The sequence below is a fragment of the Caretta caretta genome, chromosome 8, assembly GCF_965140235.1.
Source record: "Caretta caretta isolate rCarCar2 chromosome 8, rCarCar1.hap1, whole genome shotgun sequence".
Classification (NCBI taxonomy): domain Eukaryota; kingdom Metazoa; phylum Chordata; order Testudines; family Cheloniidae; genus Caretta; species Caretta caretta.
In genome coordinates, this window is record NC_134213.1 from 42,422,134 (window position 1) to 42,435,706 (window position 13,573).

Below are 13,573 nucleotides of genomic sequence, written 5' to 3' on the forward strand. Positions count from 1 at the left end.
CAAAGCCCTGGCTGGGATGATTTAATTGGGGATTGGTCCTGCTTTGAGCAGGGGGTTGGACTAGATGACCTCCTGAGGTCCCGTCCAACCCTGATATTCTATGATTTTATGATGGAGATTCCACTACCTCCCTAGGTAACGCATTCCAGTGCTTCACCACCCTCCTAGTGAACTAGTGTTTCCTAATATCCAACCTAGACCTCCCCCACTGCAACTTGAGACCATTGCTCCTTGTTCTGTCATCTGCCGTCACTGAGAACAGCCTAGCTCCATCCTCTTTGGAACCCCCCTTCAGGAAGCTGAAGGCTGCTATCAAATCCCCCCTCACTCTTCTCTTCTCCAGACTAAATAACCCCAGACCCCTCAGTCTCTTCTCTTAAGTCATGTGCCCCAGACCCTTAATCATTTTTGTTACCTTCTGCTGGACTCTCTCCACTATGTCCACATCCCTTCTGTAGTGGGGGGACCAAAACTGGATGCAATACTCCAGGTGTGGCCTCACCAGTACCAAATAGAGGGGAATAATCACTTCCCTCAATTTGCTGGCAATGCTCCTACTAATACAGCCCAATATGCCGTTGGCCTTCTTGGCAATGAGGGCACACTGCTGTCTCATATCCAGCTTCTCATCCACTGTAATCCCCAGGTTCTTTTCTGCAGAACTGCTGCTTAGCCAGTTGGTCCCCAGCCTGTAACAGTGCATGGGATTCTTCCTTCCTAAGTGCAGAACTCTGCACTTGTCCTTGTTGAACCTCATCAGATTTCTTTTGGCCCAATCCTACAATTTGTCTAGGTTACTCTGGACCTTATCCCTACCCTCTCGCGTATCTACCTCTCCCCCCAGCTTAGTGTCATCAGCAAAGTTGCTGAGGGTGCAATTAATCCCATCATCCAGATCACTGATAAAGATGCTGAACAAAACCGGCCCCAGGACTGACCCCTGGGGCACTCCGCTTGATACCTGCCGCCAACTAGATATCGAGCCATTGATTACTACCCATTGAGCCTGACAATCTAGCCAGCTTTCTATCCACCTTATAGTCCATTCATCCAATCCATACTTTTTTAACTTGCTGGCAAGAATACTGTGGGAGATTGTATCAAAAGCTTTGCTAAGTCAAGATATATCACATCCACGGCTTTCCTCATATCCACAGAGCCAGTTATCACATCATAGAAGGCAATCAGGTTGGTCAGGCATGACTTGCCTTTCGTGAATCCATGTTGACTGTTCCTGATCACCTTCCTCTCCTCTAAGTGCTCCGCCAAGTTCAGTCACTTCTTCTTAGTCCTGTGATCCTGGATCAGAGGAGAGTCTGTCTGGAAACTCTGTTTTCCCCATGGTAAGCTCAGGTTTACATACCGTTTGGGGCTCCAGAAGAAGGGCAAGCCTCCTATTTCTACTGGCCATGGGCTAGACTGCTCTCAAGCTTTCAACTCTTAGTTTCTCTGCTGCTTCTATTGGGACCAGTAGATAGTGCTAGTGTATAACAAATGTCTTCAATGATCCCTTTAGTGGGAGGTTTAATTCATTTCATGGTTCATATTTCAGTATTAGCCCACATTATTGATTGGAACTCCCACTTTTTAAGCAACCTCTCTTAATATTCCAAAGTTATACCCTAGTTAGGTGTTATCTTTCAACATTCCTTTTCCCTTGAGCTGTAGCTCACGAAAGCTCATGCTCAAATAAATTGGTTAGTCTCTAAGGTGCTACAAGTCCTCCTTTTCTTTTTGCGAATACAGACTAACACGGCTGTTACTCTGAAACCTGTACAATTCCTATCACTTCTAGAATGCAATTCATTTACAAAGAAAACAAACAAAATCTCTCATACTTCTTGACAGGTTTCAGAGCGGTAGCCATGTTAGTATGTATCAGCAAAAAGAACGAGGAGTATTTGTGGCACCTTAGAGATTAACAAATTATTTGAGCATAAGCTTTCATGGGCTAAAGCCCACTTCATACTTTTTGTAAGCCTAGTGGACCTGATCCATACATTCTTTGGTTATATTTAGTACTTTTCACTTCACATCTGTAACACGACAGATTATTCACAAGGAGATATTTTATCTGAGTCACAAGGCACACAAATGTATAGTTTCTAAGATGGGACGGTATCATACAGTACACTCCCATTCTTTGAGATGTGTTGTACATGTCCATTCCAAGACCCACTCACCCACTGGTCCCGCTCTCAGAGTAGTCGGTAAAAAGAAACTGAGGAGCGCCAGCTCAGTGGGGCCCTTCAAACCAGTGCTATGCATGCATGGCACCAGGAGGCGCCAGAGCCAACCCGACAGATACCACTAGGGGAAAATGTTCCAAAAGCTGAGCTTGGGGCATGCACACACCTAAATCAGAATGGACATGTGAACAACACAAAGAACAACAGTTACAGAAAGGTGAGTAATCGTTTTTTCCTGGTACAGGGGACCTGTGATGCTCTCTGAGGCCTCAGGTCAGAGAGTTTTTTCAAGAAGCTTAGGGCTTTTACTATATTGTCTACCAGTTCTGGGCTCCTGTTCTTAGATCATTTGCCTGAGAAAGGACCAGGGAGTCAGGTGTCCTGAGTGCTGTTAATGCTGATAGCCTTGTTAAACTTGTCATTACATGACACTATTTCATAGCAACTTTCTGAATCTACATAGCATACAGTTGGAGGCTCCAAGATCTCCATCTTTCGCATCTCTAAGGGCAGGTCAACCCTACAGCAGGGATCAACGCTCTGAGATTGATCCACCGACGGTCGATTTAGCGGGTCTAGTAAAGACCTGCCAAATCAACTGCAGATCGCTCTCCAGTCTACCCCCGAAGAGAAGAGTAAGGTAAGTCGAAGGGAGATTTTCTCCCATTGACCCTGCGTGGTAAAGACCCCGCAGTAACTTGACCTAAGGTACATCGACTCCAGCTACATTATTCACATAGCTGGAGTTGCGTAGCTTAGGTCAACTTACCGTAGTAGTGTAGATATAGCCTAAGATGCAGGAATCATAGAATCATAGAATATCAGGGTTGGAAGGGACCCCTGAAGGTCATCTAGTCCAACCCCCTGCTCGAAGCAGGACCAATTCCCAGTTAAATCATCCCAGCCAGGGCTTTGTCAAGCCTGACCTTAAAAACCTCTAAGGAAGGAGATTCCACCACCTCCCTAGGTAACACATTCCAGTGTTTCACCACCCTCTTAGTGAAAAAGTTTTTCCTAATATCCAATCTAAACCTCCCCCACTGCAACTTGAGACCATTACTCCTCGTTCTGTCATCTGCTACCATTGAGAACAGTCTAGAGCCATCCTCTTTGGAACCCCCTTTCAGGTAGTTGAAAGCAGCTATCAAATCCCCCCTCATTCTTCTCTTCTGCAGGCTAAACAATCCCAGCTCCCTCAGCTTCTCCTCATAAGTCATGTGTTCTAGACCCCTAATCATTTTTGTTGCCCTTCGCTGGACTCTCTCCAATTTATCCACATCCTTCTTGTAGTGTGGGGCCCAAAACTGGACACAGTACTCCAGATGAGGCCTCACCAATGTCAAATAGAGGGGAACGATCACGTCCCTCGATCTGCTCGCTATGCCCCTACTTATACATCCCAAAATGCCATTGGCCTTCTTGGCAACAAGGACACACTGCTGACTCATATCCAGCTTCTCGTCCACTGTCACCCCTAGGTCCTTTTCCGCAGAACTGCTGCCGAGCCATTCGGTCCCTAGTCTGTAGCGGTGCATTGGATTCTTCCATCCTAAGTGCAGGACCCTGCAGTTATCCTTATTGAACCTCATCAGATTTCTTTTGGCCCAATCCTCCAATTTGTCTAGGTCCTTCTGTATCCTATCCCTCCCCTCCAGCGTATCTACCACTCCTCCCAGTTTAGTATCATCCGCAAATTTGCTGAGAGTGCAATCCACACCATCCTCCAGATCATTTATGAAGATATTGAACAAAACCGGCCCCAGGACCGACCCTTGGGGCACTCCACTTGATACCGGCTGCCAACAAGCAGCCTCTGCCTAGAAACCCTGGAGTCTCTAATAATTCAGAGTGAGTGCACAGTTGCAGCAGCCATATTACAAAGTCGATGCCCTATGATGGACAGCATGATCTGCTACAGGGGCCGCACAGGGCTAGCACCGTGTACCAGAACTGGAAAAACAGAACTAACATGACATGCTAACATTGGCTATGTCTACAATGCCACTTGCCACATTTTACATCGTGGGCTTTTGCCCCACCTCCCCGTCAGCCACACTCAAAGCCCTTAACTGCATGTGTAGGTGTGTGTTGAACCCAAGCTGGCATGCGTGTCTAGGGGTATGGGTCAGAACATGTACTGAGCTGTGACCACCCACTACCTGCCCAACTTGCAGACAGCAGATAGCAGAAGTGCAGGCACCTGGCCTTGGCCCTAGTTCATGCACCATTGCCATTCCCATGATTCCCCGTTCCTGTATCCTTTGCCTATTCTGCCTACTCACTTCCCACTCACTCTCTATGCACCAGAAGCTACCCGCCAGTTCATATACCTTTGCCTGGCATTTAATCCTTCATTTTCCACATGGTTTCCTCCATTTTCTGAATCCAGTCCAGCCCAGCCCCACCATCCTACCTAGAAGCTGTCCACTCCCCAGTGTTTACCTTTGGTGTGAGTACACCCCAGCCCATGCACTCAGCAGGCACTCGAGAGCTCTCCACCTCCGTGAGAAAATCTCATAGAGGGGGCCGAGCAGGGCATCTGTCAGCTGTTGTGGAGTTCAGCGGAGTGGATCGAGCCCAGGAGATCCCTGTACCACCAAGGCAAGGATGTGCATGGATGTCTGGCGATGTGCATTCTACATGCCCCTGCCATGATGAGTGCAAGAGGATGCTTCCACCACCCACAGCACTGGGAGACCCAGATCAGAAGGCTGTTGGTTGGGCTATAGGAGATCCTTGAACCATTTGCTAAGGACCTGTTCAGGGCTGGCCCTAGAGAACAAAGCATGGCACAGGGGACTGATCCACAGCCCAGTAAGAGCCACCTGCCATGTTTATTAGGGTCACATAGGAAAGCTTAGTTTTCTGAGGGAAAGATTTCCAGGTTCTGAGCTGTACAGTTATTATAGTGGAGACTGCTTGAGCTGTGTTTAGGGTGGTACACCACACATTCCCAGTCTTCCCTCCCACTGCCAGAGACCGCTCCCCTGACAGGTGTGATCCAAGGTGGATGCCAAGGGAAGAAAATACATGTAAACACACCACTGGGACTCTTTTGAACTACCTTTGCAACTATAGTTTGAAAAACAATTCAAGGCATAGGGGCCTAGCAGGTCTGAGTGCATTATCTTTGCAGGGACAGTTTTTCAGTAACTGATATAATGATATGAATTCATACTTTGACTAGAAAATCATTCTCCCACCCAGCATGGATTATGAATTAATTGGGGTGCAGCAAGAGATCAAGTTCTTTGTGGTGGTTATTAATTTTTGTTCTCTTGGCCTGCCCTTTTTTGTGACAATTCCTGGGATGTGGCAGAATGGAGGGAGCCACCTTGAACCTATGCATCCATGTTCATTTTAATGCTAATTTTCCTTCACTTTTGACAGTTGCCAATAGAAGATTGCTTATGCAAAAATACTGGATGGTCTGTCAGAATTGTGGGTGGTATGAATTTTCTTGCCCATCCCTAGTCGCTCATGAAACCTCTCCACTTGCTGACATGCTGTTCAGTCACAGGGTGTCTAAATATCTCCTTTGCATAGGTAGATGGGATCCCACCAATGGCCTGCAAAGCTACTTCCTTCCTCCATGCTGGAATTTCCAAAATATTTACATCTTCCAGGGTGTCCCTGGCCTGAAACAAAGTGAGAGCCAGTTAGGGTGGCCAATCCTCCAGGACTGTCCTGGTGGCTCCAGGAATTAAAGCGTAATCTTTAATGAAAGATTATGTCACATGATGAAACGTCCAGGAATACATCCAACCAAAATTGGCAACCCTAGAAGCCAGTACTGGTAATAGGCCTCTCCCCACCCACCACAGCCTGGCCCAGTGTTTAAAAAAAAAATTAAATTAAATTGTTGGCTTTATACCCTTGCTTAGCATTTAATTAATACATCATTAATCCCATAGTGTGTCTCAACTATATCTCTGCTAGAATCTGGCACTTTGAGCAGAATTCATAAAGGAGTCATTTGCGCATTCCACAATGATTAACGCTACAAACTGTGCTGATGTGGAAAGCAAAGGGTGAGGGATTCTTTCATTTTTTCCCTCATGGCAATACAATTACTAAGCTCTTCCTTTCATTGCCTTGACAGGCACTGCTCCAGGAGGTGGGCCGATCCCCTGGCCAGGATCCTGCCTGTCAGGACTGTCCAGCAGCGGGGTAAGCAAAAGAGGGCCATAGACAAGGTGTTCATAGTAGTGCATGCAGGAGTGAGGAGCACCTCAAGTGCATGAGGGCAAGGGAGGAGAGACTCCTGGACAAGTGTCTTGTGGAAGAGCAAAGGAACAGGGACCAGGCTCGAGGGATTGTTCATGGAGTGGCTGCCAATATGTGCGCCAGCAGGGGGTGCATCTTCCAGATCCAAAGCATGTTCTATGATTGCTGCAGCATCAACGCCAGTGCCGGCTACAGTGTGTGTGACTCCGTAGGTGTATCCACCAGTGCAAACTACCAGCAACTCTCCTCCATGGAGACACATGCTTCAGCTAGTACAGGCCTGAGAGAACACTGATGACTCCATTAGAGTGGACAGGGGCCGTAAGGGCACTCTGGCCCCATGCCTTGTGCAAGGCAGGCAAGACATCCTGCCAGGGGGGAAGCAAACCAGGGCAGCATTCTGAACAGCTGATCTCAGGACCACTAACCATGGCTTTAGAAGAGCTTTGACATTTAGCTATTTTGCACTATCGGTGCCTTTTTGCACTGCGCTTCACCAAACACACTGGTTATATATTTTTTGTGTTCTTTCCCCCTGCCTTGGGTAAAAGTGTTGTTAAAATTGTTTGGTTGTGCACCGGGTTGTTGAGTGTATTCTTGCCAAGCACAGCAGAGATAGGAAGTTGTGGACTGTAAGGGATATATATGTTACAACATGCCTTGAATATATTGTTAGCAGCCACTACTTGCCTTCCGGCCCTTTAATCAGGAAGTGCTCACTCCGTTCCCTTATCAAGGATACAAAACAAGGTTATAAGTTGCCCCTTATTTTCCCCACCTGTGTTTGCCAAGAACAGATGAACCCTCCATAGTTTAGAAACACGTTCTCTAAAGAATCTTCATTAGTCCAGGAATAGGAACTGCAATATTTAAACAAAATCAAAGTATTGTCAGTCACTCTGCAAAACTCTCTCAGAATTACATCTGGATGGAACTTCTCTGTTCCACTCTCTAAGTGTTTATGAAATGCTAACAAACAAAGCAGCCTTGTGTTTGCTGGTACATGGGGCCCGTTGTGTTCTAGGAGTTAATGATGTTTTAGAGAGGAGCATAAAAACAAAATGTAGGTTTGTGAGTGAACAGCAGTTCCACTTATCTGAATGCCCTCGTATACGAAACTTTTAGGTGTCCCCCAGGCCAGTTGGATAAACAGTTACAGAAAGGTGAGTACCTATTTTTTCTTCTGCAAGTGCTTGTACATGTCTAGTTCGATTTGGTACTTGCAAGCAGTTGTAGTGGAGGTGGGCTCGGAGTTCAAGGGCAAGCCAACAATAGCACCACTCAGCCAAATTACGCATCATCTCTTGCATATGTTTGCATATGGTATAATGAGTCAAAAACTTATATACTGAGCACCAGGTTGCCTTGCTACAGGTATTTTGAATAGGGACCTGAGCCAGAAAGGCCCCTCATGAGGCTTAGGACCTCGCTGAACGAGCGGTGAGATTCGGCAGAGGGGGAACACCTGTGAGGTTGTAACACACTCTGATACAAGATGTTCTCCATGACGAGATTGTCTGAGCAGAGATAGGGAGCCCCTTCATCCTTTCAGCTGTCGCTATGAAGAGCTGCAGAGACTTACAGAACAATTTGGTCCTTTCACCATAAAATGCCAGGACTTTAACTTCCAAGGAGTGCAGGCAGTGTTCCTCCCCATTTGCATGTGGCTTAGGGTAAAAACCTGGTAGAAAAATGGGTTAGTGTGAAACTGGGACACCGTCTTGGGAAGGAAACTTGGGTGTGGGCATAACTATCCTTAAAGAAGAAGACTGTATCAGAAGGTTCCACAGTGAGGGCTCAGATCTCCCACACTCTCCTGGCCCACGTGATTACCACTAGGAAAGCTACCTTCCAGAAAAAGGTGCAGCAGTGAGCATGTTGCTAGTGGCTCGAAGGGCAGTCCCATCAATTTCGAAAGGACAAGATTCAGATCCTATGGAGGGGATGAGTTTCCTTATCTGCGGGAATATCCTCTCCAGGCCTTTAAGGAAGATTACAGTCTCATGTGAGAAGACCAATCTATTGCCTATTTTTGGGTGGAATGCCGAGATGGCTGCCAGGTGGACCTTATTTGAGGAGAGGGCCAAGCCCTGCTCTTTCAGAGATGGGAGGTAGTCCAAGATGAGCTCTAACAAAGCCTCCAAAAGGAGGCACTCCGCGTTGGGAAGACCAGAGGGAGAAACGCCTCCACTTAGCTCAGTAAGTTGCTCTCGTGAAAGGTTTTCTGATGCTCAGGAGGATTTTACAGATCTGCTCAGAACACGCTCACTCATCAGGGTTTAGATATGAAGATTCCATGTTTTCAGATGCAAGGAGCCGACACCTGTAGTCCTGGGACATCAGGTCTGGGTGAAGCAGGAGTCTGACCAGGGTCTCTACTGACAGTTGAATGAGTGTGTTGTACCAGTGCTGTCTGGGCCATGCTAGAGCTATTAGGATGACTCGGGCCTGGCCCTGCCTGATCTTTGTCAGCACCTTGTGAATCAGCGGGATGGGTGGAAAGACATAAAACAGATGGGACGACCACATTAGCAGGAAGACATCCATGATGGACTCTGGGCTGTGGCCCATCAGTAGGGTGACCATATTTCCCAAAGGAAAAACAGGACACTTTGGGGCTAGCCCGAGCTCCCCCACCCCCAGCACAGTCGGACAGTTGTGACTGGTTGCGACCGAAGGAAGCCTACTAACAACAAGATTGACTGAAAGCGTTCCTCCGGGAGATGGGCCTTTGCCAACGTTCAGTCGAGAACTCTAGCGATGAACTCTGTTCTTTGAACAGGTGTTAGGGTCAAGTTCTGTACATTTATCAGAAGACCCAGACCCCAGAAGGTTGATTGTATGAGGACGTCAGACTCCACTTGCGCCAGAGACCGGCCTTTGATGAGCCAGTCATCCAGATTCAGGAACAAGTGAATTCTTTTCCTCAGAAACACTGCTACCACTCCCATATGTTTGGTGAAAACTCAAAGGGAGGCTGAAAGGCCAAATGGCAGGGCAATGAATTGGTAATGCTTCTGGCTCACCACAAATCTGAGGAATCGTCTGTGGCCCTGGAATATCAAGATATGAAAATATGTGTTTTTCAAGTAGAGGGCAGTATACCAATCCCCTGGTTCCAGTGATGGAATGATGGATGCTGAAGAGACAATGCGGAACTTTAGCTTTTTGAGGTAACGATTGAGCCAGGGCACATCTAGGATTGGTTTGAAACCTCCCTTGGCTTTGGGGAATCAGGAAGTAACCCCTTTCCTCTTAGCTGTAGTGGAAACTTTTCCACATCTCCCATCCAGAGAAGGGACTGCACTTCTTGCTCCAGCAGAAGCTCGTGAGGATCCCTGAAGAGGGACAGGGAAGATGGGGTGGGGGGGGAGAGGAGATAAACTGGAGGATATACCCTGACTCGACTGTATTTAAAATCCAGTGGTTGTAAGTAATTTGTTCCCAGGCCTTGAGAAAGTGAGAAAGGCTGTTGGAGAAAATAGGGAATGGTATGCCATCCTCAAGCATCCCATCAAAACAAGCGTCTTGAGTTGCCTGAATGGTGTGAGCCCAATTAGGAAGGCCCTGTTGCAGAGGAGGGTGGATGTGGCCTGCGCACAAACCCCCTATTTCTTCTCCTCCTATGATCATGTCTAGGCTGTTAGGGGTAATAGCCCCCAAACAGCTGGGGCCTATATGGTCTTCTAGGCTGAAACAGATTATGCAGCCCTAGAGAGTTTAGTGTGACCCTAGAACACGAATGGGCAAACTACAGCCTGTGGGCCGAATCGGGCCTGCCAGCTGCTTTAATCCAGCCCTCAAACTCCCACTGGGGAGCAGGGTCTAGGGCTTGCCCCACTCCGGCGCTCTAGCTGGGGAGCAGGTTCAGGGGCAGCTCCAGGTGGCTGCCAGGAGCAGCAACATGGCCCTCCTCCAGCTCCTACGCATAGGGGCAACCAGGATACTGCCCCTGCCCCAAGCACTGCCCCCAAAGCTCCCATTAGCTGGGAACTGTGGCCAATGGGAGCTGCAGGGGCGGTGCCTGCAGATGGGGCAGCATGCAGAGCTGCCTAGCTACACCTCCGTGTAGAGCTGGAGAAGGGACATGCCACTGCTTCTGGGAGTCGCTTGAGCTAAGCGCCTACCCATCTCCTCCCTTGAGCCTCCCCCTGCACCCCAATCTCTTGCCTCAGCCCTGATCCCCCTCCCACCCTGCAAACCCCTCACTCCCAGCCTGGAGCACCCTCCTTCATCCCAAACTCCTCAGTCCCAGCCAGAGCCTTCACCCCTCCCACACCCCAACCCCAATTTTGTGAACATTCATGGCCCATCATACAATTTTTATTCCTGGATGTGGCCCTCGGGCCAAAAAGTTTGCCCACCCCTGCCCTAGAATCTTTAAGGCGGTGAAGCCTAATGTCAGTTTGCTCTGAAAAGAGCGAGGGGCCTTCAAAGACCAAGTTCTGTAGGGTCTGCTGAACCTCCTGCGGGAACCCAGATGATTGCAACCAAGAGCTCCTTCTCAGGGTGACAGCTGTGACCATCAATCTGGCCACAGAATCAGCTACATCCAGGGCCACTTGCAGGGGGTTCTGGCAACCATCTTGCCCTCATCCACCAGAGCTGAGAACTCCTGCTGTCTCTATATCTGTTCAACTCCCACACTTGCTGGGTCGCTCTGCAAAATTGGAGTCCTCCAGTTAAATATGCTTTCCTGCCGAGTAGGTCTAACTTTTTTGTTCTTTTGCCCTTGGTGCATGACCTGTCTGGCCCTGCCAGTACCTCTCAGTGGCAGCCACCACGAGAGATCCAGGTGGAGGGTGAGAAAATAAAAATTCACAGCCTTGAGCCAGCACAAAGTATTTCCGCTACATTCTCTTGGCTGTGGGGGGGAGGGAGGGTGGTATCTGCCACAGGATATTGATAGGCTTCATAACTGCCTCATGCAGTGGCAGAGCAACTTATCCTCCATGAAGAGGCAAGAAAAACTATCCCTTCTTCAAGTGCCTCCTCTATCTGGAAGACCTGAGCATGCTAGTCGGTATCGATTTCAGTACCAGGTTGCACACTGGAGTCGGTACTGAGGACAGCTCCCGCAATGGTACCGATAGTCAGTTCCGGAGTCTCTCAGCATATTGCTGGTGGTGCCCCACTCTCCAACCAGACTGAGTAGGAATGCTGCAAGCTGGTGCACTGGCCCAGGGCTCCCATGGGTACCAGAATGGCCACTGCATGGGTTCAACCCACCGGAACCCATGGGCCAACTGTTCTGTGCCACCATAGCAGCTGTAGCTCCCGAGGCCATGGGAATAGTGTCTAATGCCAACAATCCTGTCAGTGCTTAGAACACTATCCTGAAGAGGAAGAGGCAGAGGAGTGGGGAGACCATGGCAGTGCCAACCCTCCCAGTGCCGGTGATCGGAGCTAAAGTGATGTTGGCAGGGAGGCGATCAGAGGAGGCTTCCTCCTAGGAAGGGGCCTTGGCACTGGTCTACAAAGAGTGGAGCCTTCCGTGTTTCTGGACAATGCTGGGGGTGCTGCTTCTTGGGCACCAGGTGAGCCCAGTATGGGCAAAGTCAAGAGGTCTTTGGCTGGTGCACACATCCCAGGCATCAAAGGGCCCATAGACAGATCAGTGCATTGACGGCTGAGATACTGGTCCTTTTGCAGAGTCTGTGGTATTGGCATGACTGCTGGTGTTGGTTGTCGCACACCTAATGGGAATAGATATGAGCAATCACTCGAAGAAGAATAGGTTTTCTCTGACAGAGCAAGAAGCATGGGTTGATGATACTGTGCAACTATCTTTCTTCCTCATCTATTGCCCTCCTCCCCAGCTTCACTCTCACTGGTCATCCTGATTTACAGAGGAACGTCAGCCAAACAATTCAAGGAGGTTGATAAACTGAGAAAAGGTTCACAGAAGAGCCACAAGAATGATTAATAGATTGTTAGACTCAAGGAGCTCAGACTGTCTAGCCTGTGCTGTATCACCCCTTGACATACCCGCATGGGAAACAACTATTTAATAATGAGCTCTTCAGTCTAGCAGACAAAGGTCTAACACAATCAAACAGGTGAAGCTGAAGCTAGACAAATTCAGACTGGAAATAAGTTGCAATTTTTTGACAGTGAGAGTAATTAACCAATTTACCAAGGGTTGTGGTGGATTTGCCATCACTAACAATTTTTCAATCAGGATTGGATGTTTTTCCTAAAGATCTGCTCTAGTTCAAACTAGAATTAGTGTAGGGAAGTTCTCTGGTCCGTGTCATACAGGAGGTGAGACTAGATGAGCACCATAGTCCCTTCTGACTTTGGCATTTAGGGAAGAGAGCTAGAGTGTCCCAGGTACCAATCATTTCTCACCCTACAGCTACTAGGTTTGGGCACCTGTGTTTCCTCCCTTCAGTGTCCAGTGAGATTGACCAGCAGCCATCCTGAAACAATCCATGTTTGACAACTGAACAAAGCATCAGAGAGCAGAGAGTTTCACACTAAAAAGCCAACGTGCCACTTTAGTCTCATCTAATCTTACAGCTCACTACAAGGTAAGTTAAATGGTCCTTTTTTATATATTATTATTATTATTATTACAGGAGCAGAACAGAACCAGCTTATCTTCTTTTAGGGAGCCAAGGAGTTTCTGGGACCCTACCTGGTCTCAGTTTTGTCTCCCAGAAACACTCTCTCCTCTCCCAGGTGATCAGTTGTTTCTTTACATCTTCCCACTCTCCCTCTATGTACCTGGTTCAATTACCAGATTGCTCATGGTGTCTTTGTCACAGGGTTCAGGAGTGAGTTCTTCCTTCTGCAGCAGGTTGGTTTTCCCCAATCACCCTGAGTCAGGCCATCTTGTAGAATATGGTAGTTGTTCCATTGCTTGGATAGCTAGACCGATTCCATCTCAGTGGCTTACAATCAGTGACCTTGTGATTGTGCACATCAGTTAGGAAAGCATTGAGCTGTCTGCTCCCCTCTGCCAGGTGAGCAGTAACTCAGAAGTTCAGAACATAAATCACACTCTAGGACATACAGCATTTGCTCACCACACATTTGTCACACTGATTTTGTAAATCTTGCGCCATGGCTGTGGGGGATACCAAAATCAGGGTCTTTGCTACCCTCACCACACCCGGAAAGTCTCAGGTAGAATTGTTCTGGGTAGCAGTAAG